Source organism: Panthera onca, chromosome C2 (assembly GCF_046562875.1).
Source record: "Panthera onca isolate mPanOnc1 chromosome C2, mPanOnc1 haplotype 2, whole genome shotgun sequence".
Taxonomy (NCBI): domain Eukaryota; kingdom Metazoa; phylum Chordata; class Mammalia; order Carnivora; family Felidae; genus Panthera; species Panthera onca.
Genome location: NC_138347.1, coordinates 109873238 through 109892034, shown reverse-complemented (window position 1 = coordinate 109892034; position 18797 = coordinate 109873238). Strand labels below are relative to the sequence as shown.

General features: G+C 35.8%; 1 long non-coding RNA gene across 1 annotated transcript in view; it reads left to right on the top strand.

The window, feature by feature from the left end:
- The window catches only part of LOC132683277 (uncharacterized), a 32461-nt gene extending 21482 nt beyond the window's left edge, over window positions 1-10979 (top strand). The window contains exon 4 of the long non-coding RNA XR_009612143.3: window positions 10537-10979. This is a non-coding gene — a long non-coding RNA (uncharacterized LOC132683277). The remainder of the gene's footprint in view (window positions 1-10536) is intronic.
- Window positions 10980-18797: the final 7818 nt, after the last annotated feature.

Below are 18797 nucleotides of genomic sequence, written 5' to 3'. Positions count from 1 at the left end.
ACTTCAGGAAGAAATTTTTAATAGCACTGATAGCTTTCTGAATGCAAATGAAGCACAAAAAATATAAATAGCAAATCCCATTAAAATTAAAATAGTAATAAGATGCCATTTACAAGAACAATAAAATATATAATCAAAGGATAGATTTAGTGTAAGGTATTCAATAACTTAATGGAGAAACATAATTTATACTTGAGAATTTCTTATACAAATGAAATAACCTATCAGCCAAGATGTATAATGGTAAACTACTTTATTAATACTGCTGTAATGCTTGACTGTCTCTATGGAAAAATAAAATTAATTACCTGGTGCATACTGTATGCGAAATTCAAATCAAGATGGATTAATAACCCCAACATAAAATAAAATCTTTCAAAATTTTAGGGAAATATAAGATAATATTTTCATGAAGGTGGGGTATGGAAGGGTTTCATAATAAGTGTTTCAAAATACACAGAAAACAAATCATAAAGAAAAAGACTAATAAACTAAAATTTAAAGCTTCTCTTTGGAAAGAATAGCATAAAAATAAAAATGCAGGTACGAGCAATGCATGCAACTGGTGATGCATTAATATCCAGAATATATTAAAAACTGTAACAAATCTATAAGAAGCTCTCAGGAGCAAAAGCAGTAGTAGAATGGTCAAATAATATGAACAAAAATTTTATAAGAAAGGAAATTCAATAGCCAGTAAATATGAGGACCAATCTTACTAATAAACAGATTAATTCCAATTATTTTTTTTCAATATATGAAATTTATTGTCAAATTGGTTTCCATACAACACCCAGTGCTCATCCCAAAAGGTGCCCTCCTCAATACCCATCACCCACTCTCCCCTCCCTCTCACCCCCCATCAACGCTCAGTTTGTTCTCAGTTTTTAAGAGTCTCTTATGCTTTGGCTCTCTCCCACTCTAACCTCTTTTTTTTTTTTTCCTTCCCCTCCCCCATGGGTTTCTGTTAAGTTTCTCAGGATCCACATAAGAGTGAAAACGTATGGTATCTGTCTTTCTCTGTATGGCTTATTTCACTTAGCATCACACTCTCCAGTTCCATCCACGTTGCTACAAAGGGCCATATTTCATTCTTTCTCATTGCCATGTAGTACTCCATTGTGTATATAAACCACAATTTCTTTATCCATTCATCAGTTGATGGACATTTAGGAATTCCAATTATTTTTAAGGTTTATTTATTTATTTTGAGAAAGAGAGAGAACATGAGCATGGGAAGTGTAGAGAGAGAGGGGGAGAGAGAGAATCCCAAGCAGGCTCCATACTGTCAGCACAGAGTCTGTGTAGGGCTTGACCTCACAACAATGAGATCATGACCTAAACTGAAATCAAGAGTCAGAGGTTTAACTGACTGAGCCTCCCAGGTGCCCCCAGATTAATTAAAGTTATAATTTGATGAGATATGAAGTTATAACTATCTCATTAGTAAACATTTACAAGTCTAACAAAATGTCGATGAACAAGTAGAAATATCTTGACTCATACTTTGCTAGTTGGATATAAATTATTATACAGAGCAGTTTGGCAATTTATAGTAAAATTATCATAAGTATATTTTTAATCTAATAATTTTACTTTTAGGTAGATAGCATTAAAAATGTTCCCCCTTGTGGGGCACCTGGGTGGCTTAGTCAGTTGAACACCCGACTTCAGCTCAGGTCATAATCTCGCAGTTCATGAGCTCAAGCCCTGCATCAGGCTCCTTGCTTCAGCCTGTCAGTGCAGAGCCTGTCCCCCGCTTGCCCTCTCCCCCGCCCCAAAAGTTTCCCCTTGTGCGCTTAGAGACACGTACAAAAATGCACATGAAAGCATTATTTATAGAAGAAAAAAATTGAAAGCAACCTAATCTTACATTTGTAGAAAATGAAAAAAAAATAAACTAATTTATTTACATAATTGAACACAATACAGAGGTGAAAATAAGATCTACATGGGAATGTGAATAAATTTTTAAAACATTAATATAGAGAAAAACATTATAAAAAGCTAGGCACATGATGCCATTTATGTAAATGTTTTATACAATAAAATAATGCTATAATTAACTGAAGATTTTTACCCATATCATAAAATTATTGAAAATAATTTAGGAGGAAATGGTACATATCAGCTTCAGGATTTTTATATACTCTGAGTGAAAACAAAAACAGGAAAAGATAGATGTTAAGTCACATGTTACTTTCTAAAAAAAAACACAAATACTGCAGAAAAATGTTAACTGTTGTGAGTACATAATTACATGCCATATTATTTTTTTCTGAATGTTTAATATAGTGTGTATATGACATCAAAAGCCCAAGAAACAAAAGAAAAAATAAATTCATCAAAATTAAAACTGTTTGTGCTTCAAAGGATACCATCAAGTAAATGAAAAGAGAACCCACACAATGGGAGAAAATATTTGTAAGTCATATATATAAAAAGGTCTGGTATCCAGAATATATAAAGAACTCTTACAACTCAACAATAAAAAGACAAATAACCCAATTTAAAGATGAGCAAAGGATCTGAGTAGGTGTTTCTTCAAAGAAGATATACAGCAACCAATAATCATGTGAAAAGATGCTCAACATCAGTATTTACTAGGGAAATGCAAATCAAAACCACAAGATACCTTTTCACACCCCCTAGGGTGGTCATAATAAAAAAAGAAAGAAAACGAGGGTTGGTGAGGATGTGGAGAAATTGGAGCTCTCATACATTGCTGGTAGGAGTGTAAAATGATGCATTGCTGTGAAAAACAATTTGGCAGGTCCTCAAAAAGTTAAATATAGAGTTACCATATGACCCAGCAATTCAACTCCTAGTTATATACAAAAGAAAATTGAAAACATAAGTTCACAGAAAAAACTTGTTCATGCATTTTCATAGCAGTACTGTTCATAATATCCCCAAAGTAGAAATAACCCAAGTGTCCATTAACAGATAAATTCATAAACAAAATATGGTATATCCATACAATGAAATATTATTCAGAAATAAAAAAGATACAAAGTACTCATACATATGGTATGGATAAACCTTGAAAACATTATACTAAATTAAAGAAACCAAACACTAAATTCCCTCTGTCAGTGGTTCCCAAGACCATCCTCAGACTTGATGGCTCACTAGAAAAACTCAAAAGAACCAGATGTCGTTATATTATTCATGGTTTTGATTTACTACAGAAAAGGATGCCAATGAAAAGCAAAAGGAAAAAGTGCATATGAGGAAGTTGAGGAGAAACCATGTGTAAGTTTCCAAGTGAACGCCTCTGGTGAAGTCACATAGGATGCACTTAATTCTCACAGCAACAGATGTGTGTGACAACAGATGCAAAGTGTTGTCCATTAGGGAGGCTGACATGAGCCTTGATATCCAGGATATTTACTCAGGGTCAGTCACATAGGCTACTCAGATTCAGCTACTCATGTACTCACATTCAGCTACTCAGACTCCAGATCTGCAGAGCAAAAAAATAGGTTTCACACTAATCATACAGTTAACATAAAGTATACAGGCAAATGATACAGCATGGTCCAAGTCTGCTGGCATACAAAGAGTTACCAGGTTGAACACTGCAAGGGCTCAGAACTCAGGTCCCAGGAGCTGGCCAAGGGGCAATTCTGAAAATAGACCTTTCTTGGTCATGTGCACAGTTTGAGTAACCTAAGCCTGATGTGCTTTTTCCTGCACAGCCACATTCTCTAGGATTCCATTTGTATGAAATATCCAGAACAGGCAAAATCATAGAGATGAAAATTAGATTAGTCATTGACAGAGAATGGAAGAAAAAGGAATGGGAAGTGACTGCTAATAGGTATGAAGTACTTTTGATAAAAAAATTCTTCAATTAGACTGTGGTAATGGTTACATAATCTTGTGAATAGGCTAAAAACCATTGAATCATATATTTTAAATTGCAAATTTTATATGTAAGTTATATCTAAATTAAAATCTGGTAAAAATATTTCATAATTCAAAATTTAAAGGTTACTGTTATGAGAATTTATTGATAGTAAGGGTAGAAAGAGAAGATAATTTATGAAGCTATTGCAATAGTTCACATAAATTATTAAAATCAATTTAAGATAACAATGTAGTAAGAAAAACTATATAATACCCAGTTTGGGGTGGGGTTTCCATTAAGAAATAGACCTCTTTTATTGTGAAATGTTGATGATGAAATAGTAAGTAAGAATAGTTTGGGAGTATGTCACAAAAGTCTTAAACTATAAATGTTTGACCCGAGAGAACCAATGAAATAGGTTGTATACTATATGATGACATACTATACAGTCATTAGATTGCTTAAAGTATAGTTAAGGACATGGGAAAATATTCATAGTGTAATGCCAAATAAAACATAATGAAATGCTATGAAGATCATATATTTAATAATACACATTTTTAAAAGCTGTCTATAATTACCAGTAATAATTAGATGGAAAGGTAGCCAAACATTTATTATTTGGTGGAGGTATTTAATTATTTGTATTTTTGCTTACAGAAAATATGACTTTTATATTCAGAAAACTATCATAAGGATAATCATTAAAGAATAAGCCCATGGATAGAGAATGGTACAATGATGAGTGAGGGGATAATGATACATTTATTTGTATAGAGTTTTATGAACTGCCTTGATAAACATTATCTTATTTTGATCTCTCATTAATCTTACATGATAGGTCAGCTGTCAGCACACAGCACAGAGCCTGTCACAGGGCTCAAACCCATGAACTGTGAGATCATGACTTGAGCCGAAGTTGGACACTTAAACGACTGAGGCACCCAGGTTCTCCTCAGTTTAGAAATGTTTAAATGACTTACTCATGCTTATCCCGCTAATTAAGAAAAAATCCAAGACTCAAAATTATGTATTCTAATTTTATGTCCAGTGTTGCTACACTACAGGTAATACACACGCACTTACAAAATAAATCATCCAGTTACAGAGGATAGAAATAACAAATCTTTCACTTCACAGTACCATTCCTCCTCCAAATTGCAACGTACGGATAAGTTGCCTATGTGGATTAAATTCACTTTTAGAAATTAATTATCTTTTTTCATCACCTACATGAAGAACCTCAATCTGTCAAAACATAACTCACTTTGTGAAATACCAGTTGCTCACCTAAGACTATAAATAGCCTAAATAATAAAACTGAATTACTTTTCTACTTCTTCCTCCAGACTGCATACAGGAAATGTCTATGATAGCATCATGAATAATTAGCATCATGATAGCATCATGAAAAGTAGCATTATGAATAATTCTCAAGTGTCTGGGAGACTAGAATACTTTTATTTTGCTTTCAACCTTTTTCTCTGTAGAACTTCTCTTACTCTTTAAAGTTACGCGTTTGTGAATGAAAAGTTACTTTATATTATCAACATCATTCCATGCTCTTACCATTATCATTGAATATATGTAAGAAAATTTGACATTAAAGAATAGTAAGTTAGAAAATAAGTTCCATTTTGAAACCTTTCCACTCATGTAATCATAATAATAGAACTGGTTGACCTAATTTTCTTTGAATCTTTTTCCCATCTTGACTTTATTTGCCCCTCTCAGAAATGCCTTAGTAGATGTATTATTTAGAATATATTCAATAAGTGAGTTTTTGAGGAATAGCTAACATTAGTGCATAGAGGGACAAAAAACTCAGTAAGCTGGAAAAAAATAAGAGATCAAACAAAATTTTGTTATCTCTTTTCTTTGTAATGAGTAACTTGTTAATATAAGAAGATTGTCTTAATGAATAAATTCAACCCTTGTTGAAATTGAATGTTTTTCTTTTTAAACTCTTATTATTTGATAGTACTAAAAGAAGCTTGTTGTAAAAAGTAAAACATTACAGTACAGAGATTTTAAATAGCAAAGCTAATTATCTCACCTCCCTCCATTACATTATTAGATAAATAAAACCTGAAGGACCTTGTCACTAGCAGAACTACGCGCGTGCGTGCGCGCACGCACACACACACACACACACACACACACACACACACACACAAAATGTTAGGAAGATCTCAGAGCTGGAGGAAAATGTTTAACAGATAGCAATTGTGTACTCACAGAAATGAAGAGACCTATAATGTTTAATATGTGTGTAAAAATGAAATGCTCTTCATTATTAAATTTCTTTCTTTTTTTTTTTTGAGAGAGAGCACAAATATGGGAGGGACCGGGCGGGGGGGGGGGGGGGAGGGAGAGACAGAGAGAGAGAGAGAGAGAGAGAGAGAGAGAGAGAGAGAATGAGAATCTTAAGCAGACCCCACAGCTCAGTGTAAAGCCCATTGAGGGGCTCCATCTCACGAACTTCATGAACCTGAGCCAAAATCAAGAGTTGACCACTTAACCGACTGAGCCAGGTGCCCCCTTATTTAGTTTCTTAAAAATTAAATCGTTCATTAGACTTCATCAAATTAAAAGCTTTTGTACAGGGGCGCCTGGGTGGCGCAGTCGGTTAAGCGTCCGACTTCAGCCAGGTCACGATCTCGCGGTCCGTGAGTTCGAGCCCCGCGTCAGGCTCTGGGCTGATGGCTCGGAGCCTGGAGCCTGTTTCCGATTCTGTGTCTCCCTCTCTCTCTGCCCCTCCCCCGTTCATGCTCTGTCTCTCTCTGTCCCAAAAATAAATAAAAAACGTTGAAAAAAAAATTAAAAAAAAAAAAAAAAAAAAAAAGCTTTTGTACATGAAAAGATAGTATCAAGAAAGTAAAAAGATAACCCCTGCAATGGGAGATAATATATCTGATTAGAGTCTAATATCTAGAATATATAAAGATCACTTAGAGCTCAATAATAAAAAGACAAATAACCCAACTTGAATACAGGGAAAGAATTTGAACAGACATTTTCCCAAAGAAGATACATGCATATGGAAAGATATGTTCAACATCATTAATCATTGGGAGAATACAAATCAAAACCACAATGAGATACTATTTAATATACATTAGGTTGACAAAAGAAAGAAAGAAAGAAAGAAGAAAGAAAGAGAACAAGTATTAATGAGGGTATGGAGAAATTGGAACCATCATACATTACTGCTGGAGATGTAAAATGGTGTAGCCACTGTAGAGAAGTTCAGCATTTCCTCAAAAAGTTAAATAGAATTTACCACATGACCCAGAAATTACAGTCCTCTGTATATACCCAAAATAACTGAAAACATGTTCACAAAAAAAAATTGTTTGTAGATGTACATAGTAGCATTATTCATAATATCCAAAAAGTAAAAACAATACAAATGTCCATCAACTGAAAAATAGATAAACAAAATGTGGTATATCCATTCAGTGAAATATTAAGCTATAAAAAGGAATGAATTCTAGGAAGAACCTAAGTGTCCATCAAAATATAATAGATGAACAAAGTATAGGACTATTCATACAATAGAATTTTACTTAAAAAGAATGAACTTGATACATGCTACAACACTGATGAACTTTGGAAACATTATGGAAGTGCAAGAAACTAGACACAAAAGGAGGTATTTTAAGTTTTAATTTCTATGTATTTATTACTAGTATACAGAAAAACTATCAATCTTGTATACAATCAATTGGTATACAGCAGTGTACTTAGTCTTCTTTATCATTCTATAAGTTAGTGTTACTAGAATCCCTCAGATTTATATCATGTAATTTGCAAAACAAGATAATGCCATTTAATCTTTTCAAATATTTACATTGGTTATTTTATTTCCCTACCTATTGCACTCATCAGTAGCTCTAAAACATGTGATGTTCAAACATAGTATTTATTTAAAAAATTTTTTTATTTGAGAGAGAAAGAACATGAGTGGGGGAGAGGGATGGAGAGAGAGAGAGAATCTCAAGCAAGCTCCATGTAGGCTCCATGTACAGGGTGGAGCCCAAAGAGGGGCCTGATCCCAGGATCCTGGGACTGCGTTCTGAGCCAAAATCAAAAGGTGGACACTTAACCTATTGAGGCATGCTGCAGGTGCCTGGATAGCTCAACTGGGTAAGCAACCAACTCTTGATTTCTGCTCAGGTTCTTGAGGTATCAATATAGAACCTGCTTAGCATTCTCTCTCTCCTCTCTCTCTGCCCCTCCCTGCTTGCACTTGCTCACTCTTGCACACACGTGTTCTCTTTCTCTCTCAAAATAAATAAATAAACTTAAACAAAACTGTAAAAATGATGTCTTACGAATTTCCTTGTTTTATTAAACCAACCGAAGTAGTAGCATTTGAGAAATGAATTCTTTGCCCAAACAATTGTTAATCATTAAAATTACCTAAAAAAAAAAAAAAATTCTCTTTAAGTTGCTTCTTTTCTTGAATTAAGGTGTGTCAAAGATTCTTTTAAAGAAAACTTACATCTCTTTTATTAATTTATTCAGTATACAAAACAATTGGACTCTGAGGTAAGGATAATGTAGTTTGAGAGATCAGGTTTCAGGGGGAAAAAAACCCAATATTTTTCATGAGCTACCAAATCATATATCCAAAGGCAGACTTTTTCCCCCTGAAATTAACTTTTTTCTTTCTAAATTAAATACATCTTTCTTTCCAAATTAAATGCATCTTTTATTTAATAAAATACTTTTTTAAAAAATAAGAAATTAGTATGCTGTTTTACATTTATTAATTAACATTTATTTATTAAACTTTTCCATTAAAGAGATTGTATTTCCATCATTTAAGGAAGAAATTTCATTTAATTTTACTACATGGAGAGAATGGGAGATAACAGTTAATTAAGTTGCATAAAAATCCGATTTTCATTACATCAAGCTCCAGCAGCAAGGTTTCTGACAGGAAGTCATGAAGCCATTATGTCATGGTGTTCATTATTATCCTACAAGAAAACCATTTCTTTCAGACTGAGGGGAGCCCAATATACATAAAACAGAAGACACAAAACTCAGCCAATATTAGTATAAAATTTAAGCTGAATTTGTAATGTACTGGAACCTTGTGCTTATATTGCAATAAAGTACAAGATGACTTTTTAATTATGCTAGGTACCTTTTTCTGGTAACTTTTATGACTCAATGTGAAACTCAAAGTTAAATGTGTCTCATATTAAAATGGTAGCAGAGATAGGGAAAGATCAATATTATACTCTAAAGAAGCTGTTATGTGATTATCTGCTTTACTGGTCTGAGCAACAGTTAATTCCCAGGTGCAAATAGTATCATGAAATACAATATTCCTCTTAGAGAGTGTTTAACTTGTATTACTACACTCTTAATACAATCATTGACTCAAACCAAATTCAGTGAGGTACAGAGACTATGGAGTTACAAATGGCAGGAAACCACCAAATGTCTGTATGCTTGGTAGAAATCATTCCCATCTATTCAGAAGAAGCCTTCAGTTGTCATATTTCTACTATATTACCTTTCCACAAAACAAAATAAAATAGTATGGATTTTGATATGTCAGCTACTGAGAAAAAAATAATGGAAGGCTAAGTCAGGCCTATCTGACTACAGGCAATGAAATCAATATATTACAAGGCTAGCAAAGGCAAATTTTTTCTAGCTTCTAAGAATATTCATGTATCTAGAGGCATGTAGACGGGGAAAGATTTACCCATTACTTATTCCTCCAAAGCTATTGATCCTTAATAATAATGCTTCTTTAAAATCAACATTGATAGGCACATTAAAGCTAAAATGCTTGAAAAGAGTTTGCCAAAGTCAAACAATCCCCTTCCCACACATGAAATTCATAGGTTCAGTTAGGTGTCAACTGGAAAGCCAGGACTAGAAGTTCAGTTTCTGGGGACCACCTGAAGGAGGGTGTTCTGATCAAAACTATCTGAACATCCAGCAGCACAATTCTGAAACCTCTGAGAATGTGCTTCATCAATGTGGAAATAGCTGGGGAAAAAGAGCTTCAAATAATTACCATAATCCATTGGAAACTCAAGGCTTAATTTCATAGATTGGCAGATGTGTGTGACTCAAGGGCAAGTCAGGATGTAAAGACCTAGGGCCAAAGCACCTATTAAGAGGCTAAAATTATCAGCTATATATCTTTTCCATAGTATTTAATTATTTACTCATTAATCAATAAGCATTTATTGGAAGCATGCCTTTCATATGGTAAATAGTTATTTGGAATACAAAAGAAATATAAACATCTCTCCCCCAGAGATTTATGATCATCCTGGATATAGAACAGTAATCTTTCAGATTAGCGGTATACTAAATGAATTATATCTTCATGTATCTACAATTATGTTTGATTTGAGAAGCGTTTCTGGAAAGGCGGAGTCAGGTACTACAGGTAGAAGCAATTAATGAAAGTTCATTTAATTTGATAGTTCAGATTCAACAAGTGTTTATCCCACCATCTTAATAACTTCCAAGTAATTTTGGTGTAGAAGTGATGTATAAATCACTCAGACCAACCCATCTATCTATTGCAATAATGCCCTCAGTCTTACTTGATTTGACTTTCTGATGCTCTATCCCATTATTGTTCACATATGTCCTCTCTCTCCGTTCCATCTCCACAAAATCCTCTCTATTCTTTTCTTTAGGATAAATCAAAATAATTTCTTAGTCTGAAGATAAGCTGAGCTATATGAAGAATGTAATAGATGAAATGTGATGCAAGCTGGACGGGACAATAGAAATGTCAAGAAAAACATTTTTTTTTTCTTAATTGTGGATAAAGTTCAGAGTTAACCTACTGGCCAAAGGCAATGATTATTATGCTATTAGTAATCAGTTATATCACCTTAATTTCTAAGAGACAGAAAATATCTCTTCCTTAGACTATGTTTAATATTATCGTTATAAGACTGAAGCTGACTTGGGGTGCCTGGATGGCTCAGTTGGTTAAGCCTCCAACTTTGGCTCAGGTCATGATCTCACGGTTCGTGAGTTCAAGCCCTGCATCGGGCTCTGTGCTGACAGCTCGGAGCATGGAACCTGTTTCAGATTCTGTGTCTCCCTCTCTCTCTCTGTCCCTTCCCTACTCTGTTTCTCTCTCTCTCAAAAATAAATAAACATTAAAAGAAAAACAACAAATCTTCTGGGTGTTGTTAAAATGCAGATTCTGATTCAGTAGGTCTCTTGTGAGGTCTGAGATTCAGTACTTTTAGGATACTCCCAAGTGCCTCACACTTTGACTAGCAAGGTTATTACAGTATTTACTGCATGTTGTTTGCACAAGTTTTATCCAATAGACTATTGTACCTGGAGTGTTGTCAATGCTCACAAATGCTTATTGAATGAATGAATGTCTAGAATTCAACCTGACAAAAAGTTCACCATCCAGGCAGGACTCTCAGTTTTTCTCAACCTTCAAGGCTTCTAAAACTCCTGAGAAATTTCCTCTTGTGAGAAAAGATCATGACCCTGATCCAGTACCGTGGTGCTTCTTCACTAATCAATCTACCGCAGGAGACTTGCTTTCAGACAGTAGAGTAAAATTCCAGCACTTAACCTGAGAGGTTAATACCTGTGGAACTTTTTAAAAGGACAGAACTTCTGAGATTGGTATTTGAAGTTAGACTTTTTATTCATTTTCTATGCTGTGTAAAAGTTGCCACAAACTCAGTGGCTTAGAACAACATCCATTTATTAGTTTCACAGTTCTGAAGTCCAGGCATGATGTGGCTAGGCTTTCTGCTCATGGCTTAAAAATTGATATCAAGATCAGTTGGGCTGATTTGCCCTCCGGAAGCTCTGAGGAAGAATCCGCTTCTAAGTTCATTCAGGTTGTTTGCAGAATTTCATTATTTGTGATTGTAGGACTGGGGGCACTGTATCCCTGTGGACTGTCAGCTGGGGACCACTCTCCACTCCTGGAGATCACCTGCACTCCTTGCTACATGGCCCCCTCCATTTTCAAGCCAGTGATGGTGCATCGACTCCTTCCTGTGCTTCAGATCTCTGGCCTACTCCATTTCTGACCTCTTGACTCAAATTTTAGGAGCTAGTGTGATTAGATGAGACCCATCCAGACAATCTGACATGAGCTGATTTGGGACTTTACATCTGCAAAATCACTTCCAACAACACCTAGATTAGTGTTGCCTGATAACCAGGAGGAGCACGTATACCAGGAGATGAGAATTTGGGGGCCATCTGAGAAATCTGCTTACCATAGCTTCCAAATTAAAGACTGGGGAAATATGTTTACCTCTCTTCCTTAGATCCCATGGAAATAAAAATAGAGGTGTACCACTGACATTGAATTGATAGCAACACTGACAATTGAAAAGGGTGAAATTATTGCACTGATTATTTTGACGAGGTTCCGGAGATCACATTGAAAGGCTGAAGACTGAATTGAGAAAACAGGCTACTCTCAGAGCACACAGGATTCCTGCAGCTGAGGGGAAAGCCCATCATCTGTAAGTCAACATGTTTAAATAAATTTTTTTAATTTTATTAATTTATTTTGAGAGAGAGAGAGAGAAAGCAAGAGAGAAAGAGAGAGAGCCCTGCCAGAGGGTCAGAGAGAGAGGGAAAGAGAGAATCCCAAGCAGGCTTCAGTGTCAGCGCAGAGCCCAATGCAGGGCTCAAGCTCACCAACCATGAAATTGTGACCTGAGCCAAAACCAGGAGTCAGAAGTTTAACCAACTGAGCCACCCAGGTGCCCCTCTAAGTCAACATTTTTAGAGAGAGATTGGCTAGGGGGTATGTACTGTGTGTGGAACAGCCAGGCTGAGGGGTCCTTCCTCATATGCATACCCATACCATGATACAGTTTTACTGATATAAAGTATACATGTTAGTATATATTTTGGTTTAACAAAGAGACTATTGCAAAGAGAAAAGATCAAAAATGTATATCTTTGGGCAGGGAGAATGGAGGTGTGGTATTAACAGGAAATCATGTTTCATTTAAATCATTTAAAATAATTTTTGTGCATATATGCCAGTTTTATTATAAAAATGAATGTGTTACTTTTTCTGTCATTATGGTGTGATTTGTAAGATTCTTTACATAGTTGGGATACTAATCCTTCAATTTTATGTGTTATATATTTTTTACTGTGTGGGATCTTGTCTTCCAAATTATGATGACTTTTCACATGGATAAGGGCTTAATTTTAGTGTAGTCTAGTTAACTAGTGTAATAATTGCTTTTATGGTTAGTGCTTTTGAGTAAAATTAAAATATCAGGATTTGTTCACTCCCAAATAATAGGAAACTCAAATTGCCATAAACAAAAAAAGGAAAGCATTGTCTCATATAATTGTAGAGTATTTCAATAATGATATCTTCTGGTAGAGTCTGAATCAGGGACAAATGACCATCAGGATTCATCTCTCTATTCTGACTCATAAGGACTAGTTGTGCCATTCTCCATTCCCATGTTCCAGGTGGTAGGCATTGGCAGCTTTAGACTCATCCTGATCATCACAAAATAACTGCAGCACCCGACTTCACACTCATACTATCAAATCTGCAAGAAATAGATAAAGTCTCTCTTTCTCAGAAGCCCAAATGTTAGTTCTGTGTTTTATCAGTTCTCATTTCCATACATGCCCATCTTGAACCAATAACTATGGCCAAGAAGATGGTGCGAGCTGACCAGTTTTAGACTCATCTGGGGCAACTTCTGTTTCTGAAAATGGAGTCAACCACTAAAAAGCACTTGTACTGAGAGTAGGAAAATGAGGGTAAGGTTACCAAAAAAACAATACCCCTTTGGGGTCAGGTGGTCAAAAAAACCAGTAAATGTCCAGATAATAATCACTTTTAATTTCACATGCGACACTGAAACGTGATTACTACTGCATTTAAGAGTAGAGATTTGATGGGAAAGGGGCTTAAGGAATCTACTCCTAAAATCATTGTTGTACCATGTGCTAACTTGGATATAAATTATAAAAAAATAAATTATAGGGAGTTAAGGAAAAAAAAAGATTTGGTGTCCAATACTGGCCTTTTCATTCCTTGTGATAATAATTTACTCTAAGTTATAATTGCTTCATATTTACCATGTAAATAACACTTTTAAGGTGATTATGAATCAAATAGAAATTATATGTCAAGTGCTCACCATATGCTTGGTAAGTATAGTAGCATAATTGTTATTAACACTTGAGTGTTAATTGAAAGCTATGTGCTGCCTTTCTTCAGGGTATTTACATCTGAACCTTCCTTTCTGATTATGGTACTAAAAGCATAGTCCTTTGTTAATTAGACATCAGACATCTCCCATCAGGAGGAGATGAAGCTGGTGTGTAGGGCTCATGTCTGCCCGAGTGAGATCCAATCCTGTGTGACCTGCTTCTAGGCTGACGAAGAGAAGCAGCATAGGTGTTCCTTCTTAACAGACCTACTATTCTGTTTTCAATCTATTAACTTCAAATTCTTCCCTTTTTTCTGAAAGAAAAGTGAATTTAGGCAATTTCATTAATTTTCAGTGATTCATCAATAAAATGGGCAATAATATCATCTAACAGAGTAAAAATTATGTTAGATGTTAGCACTTAGCTAAAATAGGGACTCAACAAACACGAATCTCTCCCTGCCCCTTCCCCTACACCAACTGTGGGGCCTTTCTAGCCCTTCACATTTCTTTCATCTTCTTCCTATATCAACATTCACCAGCAAAAGCACACGCCCTTTCAAGGAAACAACCATTCGTAGGATTTCTCTAGGAAAATATATTCCCAAGAAAAGCCATCAGCCAAAGAATAGTTAAGGGAGGGGGCATAGCACTTCCCATTTACTGTAAGAACATTGCAAGATGGCAGGGAGCCACATTTTAAATTTATTCTCTTTGGGCTTATTTGTGGCCAATTTTGAACTCTTGCTTATTTTTAGGGAAGCCCCACTTACAACACCCAGACTGGGAAAGATTTTCAGGGCAATTAAGAAACAGATGTATTTTAACATAAGTGTTTGAAGCTTTTAAAATAGCCCATTATTTGCTTATCTTTAAGAAAGTCCATCACAAAACAAAATCCTACTCTAAGTGTTCCATGAGAATATATCCTACTATTATCACTAGTGGCCAGTAGGAGAAGTTGGTATTTATCATAATCCACACACTAGAATATTTTATTTTTAAACCTTAAATATTTTTTATGTTTTTTATTTATTTTTCAGAGAGAGACAGAGCATGAGTGGTGGGAGGGCAGAGAGAAAGGGAGACACAGAATCCGAAGCAGGCTCCAGGCTCTGAGCTGTCAGCACAGAGCCCAATGCGGGGCTTGTACCCATGAACTGCGAGATCATAACATGAGCCAAAGTCAGATGCTTAACCAACTGAGCCACCCAGGTGCCCCTAGAATATTTTATTTAAAAAAATCAGTTTCAAAGTACATTTTTACTAGTGCCATGGATGTGCCCAACACTATGCTAAGAGTGTAAGGATAACCAAAGAAATGATCGCATATAAAAACATAAATCATTACAGGCATGGAAGAAAATTAGCTAATCATATGTCAAAAAAATGAAAAATACTAACAATCCAGTGAAGACTGGCTGAACTATTCAAAATCACAATAAGTCCTTTTTTTCTCCTTGCTCCATATATTCCTGAGAGGAGCTTGAAATTCATGTAGCATAGGATTTCAAAATCAAATTCTTACATGTTGGACCTATTGTATTTAAAAATGTAGGCAATCTCTATTCACCCAGAATAACTCGAGCCAATGATTCATATAATTGAAGTTACCAAAAAAATCCATCAAATTTAAAACATTTGAATAATTCAGATGAAAGTAAATTATTCACTTTAAATTACATGATTAATTAATCTAATTATTTCTTATTTCACATGCCACCTTGTTCTTGAAGGCATCAGTGCCCAGAAGGCTGGGGATGGTTCTCAGCCAGAAGGAAGGAAAGAGATGCTGGTGGGAAGGAGCCCAAGACATTCCTCCTCTGAAAAGGAGGCCAAACCAGAAGAATATTTCAGAAAATGGATATAATAGAGCCTTGAACCACTCCAGGTGCAGTCCTGTACAGCTGTGGAAAGCTTTGTACACTTTCTAACAACTTCTCCAGGAAAAGGTACAACTGCTTCTACTTTGGTAACATTTGTCTCTCTGTTAAGGAGACTCAATGGCCATTTGATGACACATGATTCACTGGTGAACTTTACAGAAATAGTCTAAAAGGGAAAAGTTGGCCTTTCAGTCAATCAGCAACCAATGAACTAGTTGGAGTGAGATGGTTCAGAGATTTAGTCACTGCTGGGTTCAACCTGGTTTCCAGTGATGGATGGGGGTGGAGATCCAGGCAGTGAGGAAAAAGGAAAATGTAAGATGAGAAAGATGTAACTATATAGGTCAGTGGGGGCAGGACAACTGTAGCATCTTGTTTCCTTGATTAACTACTATTTAAATTCATAATTTAACCCCCAGGAGGGGGTCCCAGTAGAAGGTCCTTGCCCACTGAAACAGGACCCTTTCTGAACCATGAAAGGAGATTCTTCCAATAGGAATGTGATGGTATATTTTGGAGATGATCAAAGACGGAGATAGACTGTACTATGAAAATAATAAATGTCAATGTTGTTTAGCACCCATTACCTCACAATTTATGAGTCAATGTTTGTGCAGACTTCTGAGTTCATAAGGTAAGAGTAAATAGAAATAATTACCATTAAATACCAAGTTTTTCAGTTCTCACCCTAAAGGCTGTATTTACAGAAGCAGTCTTAAACACCTCTCTGAAGAGCCATTAGCCAAACTGATGAAAGAGGAAGATCCTTTCTGAGAGCACTATAATTCAGCAATCACAGCAACATCTTGGTGTTGGAAAGAACATAGAGCAGCACTGGATTAAGACATACTGAACCACAAGTTCATAGTTCCTTCTTTCCCATCAAAGATACGAAGAATTGATCTTTTTAAAGCCACAGCTACTTTGTTGATAAAAATGGGGATAGTAATAGCAGTTTTTCAAGGTTGGTATGAAGACTAAGAAGAACATGTGTAAAATTCCCATCAAAATGCTAGCATTCGGGCGCCTGGGTGGCTCAGTCGGTTAAGAGTCGGACTTCAGCTCAGGTCATGATCTCACAGTTCGTGGGTTCGAGCCCCGCGTCAGGCTCTGTGCTGACAGCTCAGAGCCTAGAGCCTGTTTCAGATTCTGTGTCTCCCTCTCTCTCTGCCCCTTCCCTGTTTACACTCTGTCTCTGTCTCAAAAATAAATAAACATTAAAAAAAAATTTTAAAATGCTAGCATATATTAAAGTTAAAGTGAATCGTAGCTATTACAATGGTGGTCAGAGCTAACCGATAAAAAGCCTTATATGCTAACTACTTTGCGTACTTTCTTCTACCTTTTCTTTTAAATCCATTGACTCTATGCTAGTATTTAACTTTTTGCCTCATACTTATTTTTACCTCTCTGACCATCTGAAGATTAATTGTGCCCCACTGTCTGCTTGACTTTTTCATCCCAGCTTTACTCCTCAGTGTTCTATACTATATCTCCCCTTGACTCCATGATCTGCATCTAATGGGCAAGTTCCATCCAGTCCCTACATCTACTTTAGAAGTGGGTAGTCGGGGAATATCTGTGAAGACTTTATGGATGAACTAGGATATGAGTTACACCTTGAGGACAGGCAAAATTGAAACTGAAGAGGACTGTATGTTTTCTTTCTGATATTCCATATAGACCACCAAGTTATGTTTTGCATTTGCCATTATAATTGCATCTTTTCTTACTTCAGCATTTTGGTATAGCATTTCAGTATTCCAAGAATGGATGACATCATTGTCAGGGACAAAAGAGTTGGCTTAATTTTTGTCGATAACAAGCTGGGTTGATTATTTCCTGATGATACGATAGTACCTTAATTCAGAGATTCCTGCGCTGGTGGGATCATGAGTCCAGTTGTCTTCAAATTGTGATTTGTGAAGGCCTGGAGTACTAAAAAGATATTACAGGGCTCTTCCTGGGGAATCTAGAAGGGGAGAGCAAATCAAGATGCAGGCTGCTTGGCTCCAAGCCCAGCATTCCACTTTTATTGCTCCATATCGGATTCTAGATAAGATTTTATTTAGAAAATAAAAAATAATTACACAACTTGAAAAAGAAAAACTTTGGAGACTCTCTATTTCATATATGAGGAAGCACAATCTAGTCTGTTAGCATGCCAATATTATACTATTTATTTTTAAACCATTTATGCATTTGGCTCAGCAAATACTTATTGAACATCTACTCAGTGTGTGGTGTGCTGCTCAGGTCTGAGGACAATGCAAAAAACAAAACAAAACAAAACAAATAGTCCTGCCCTTGAAGAAGAAATAGCCCAGCGTAGCAGTGATTGCTGGCTGTCTACTCAAAATCCCTCCTTCCCTTCTTCCTTACCATGTAAAGGCAAGCATCGATGTGCCCAATGAAAAAGTAACACTTCCCAGTCACCCCTGTAGCTAGGGGTAGACAATAAAAAGTAAGGTAAGGTATTGGGTGAGACTTCCAGGAAAGCGCTATAGAAGGAAACTAAACAGTAAATCCATCTTTTATCCATTGCTTTCTCTTCCTTCCTACTGTCTGATAGGGAGACATAATTGCTGGAGTTCTCCTGGACATGCGGCAACCTAGGGATGGAAACCATGTGTTGTGGAAGTTTAGAAAAATAGAAGGGTCCTAGAAACATGATGACTTTGAAGTTGACACACCAGCACAGGACTGCCCATTTATTGATTTCCTTTGTATAAATAAAAATAAGCCTCCAACTTGTTTAAGTCACTGTTATTATTTTTTAATATTAAACAAAACCTAATCCTAATGGACAAGAAGACAAGTCAAGAGGCAAATTCAGAAGGATGATGAATTATGATAGGGATAGAATTTTTTAGAGAACCA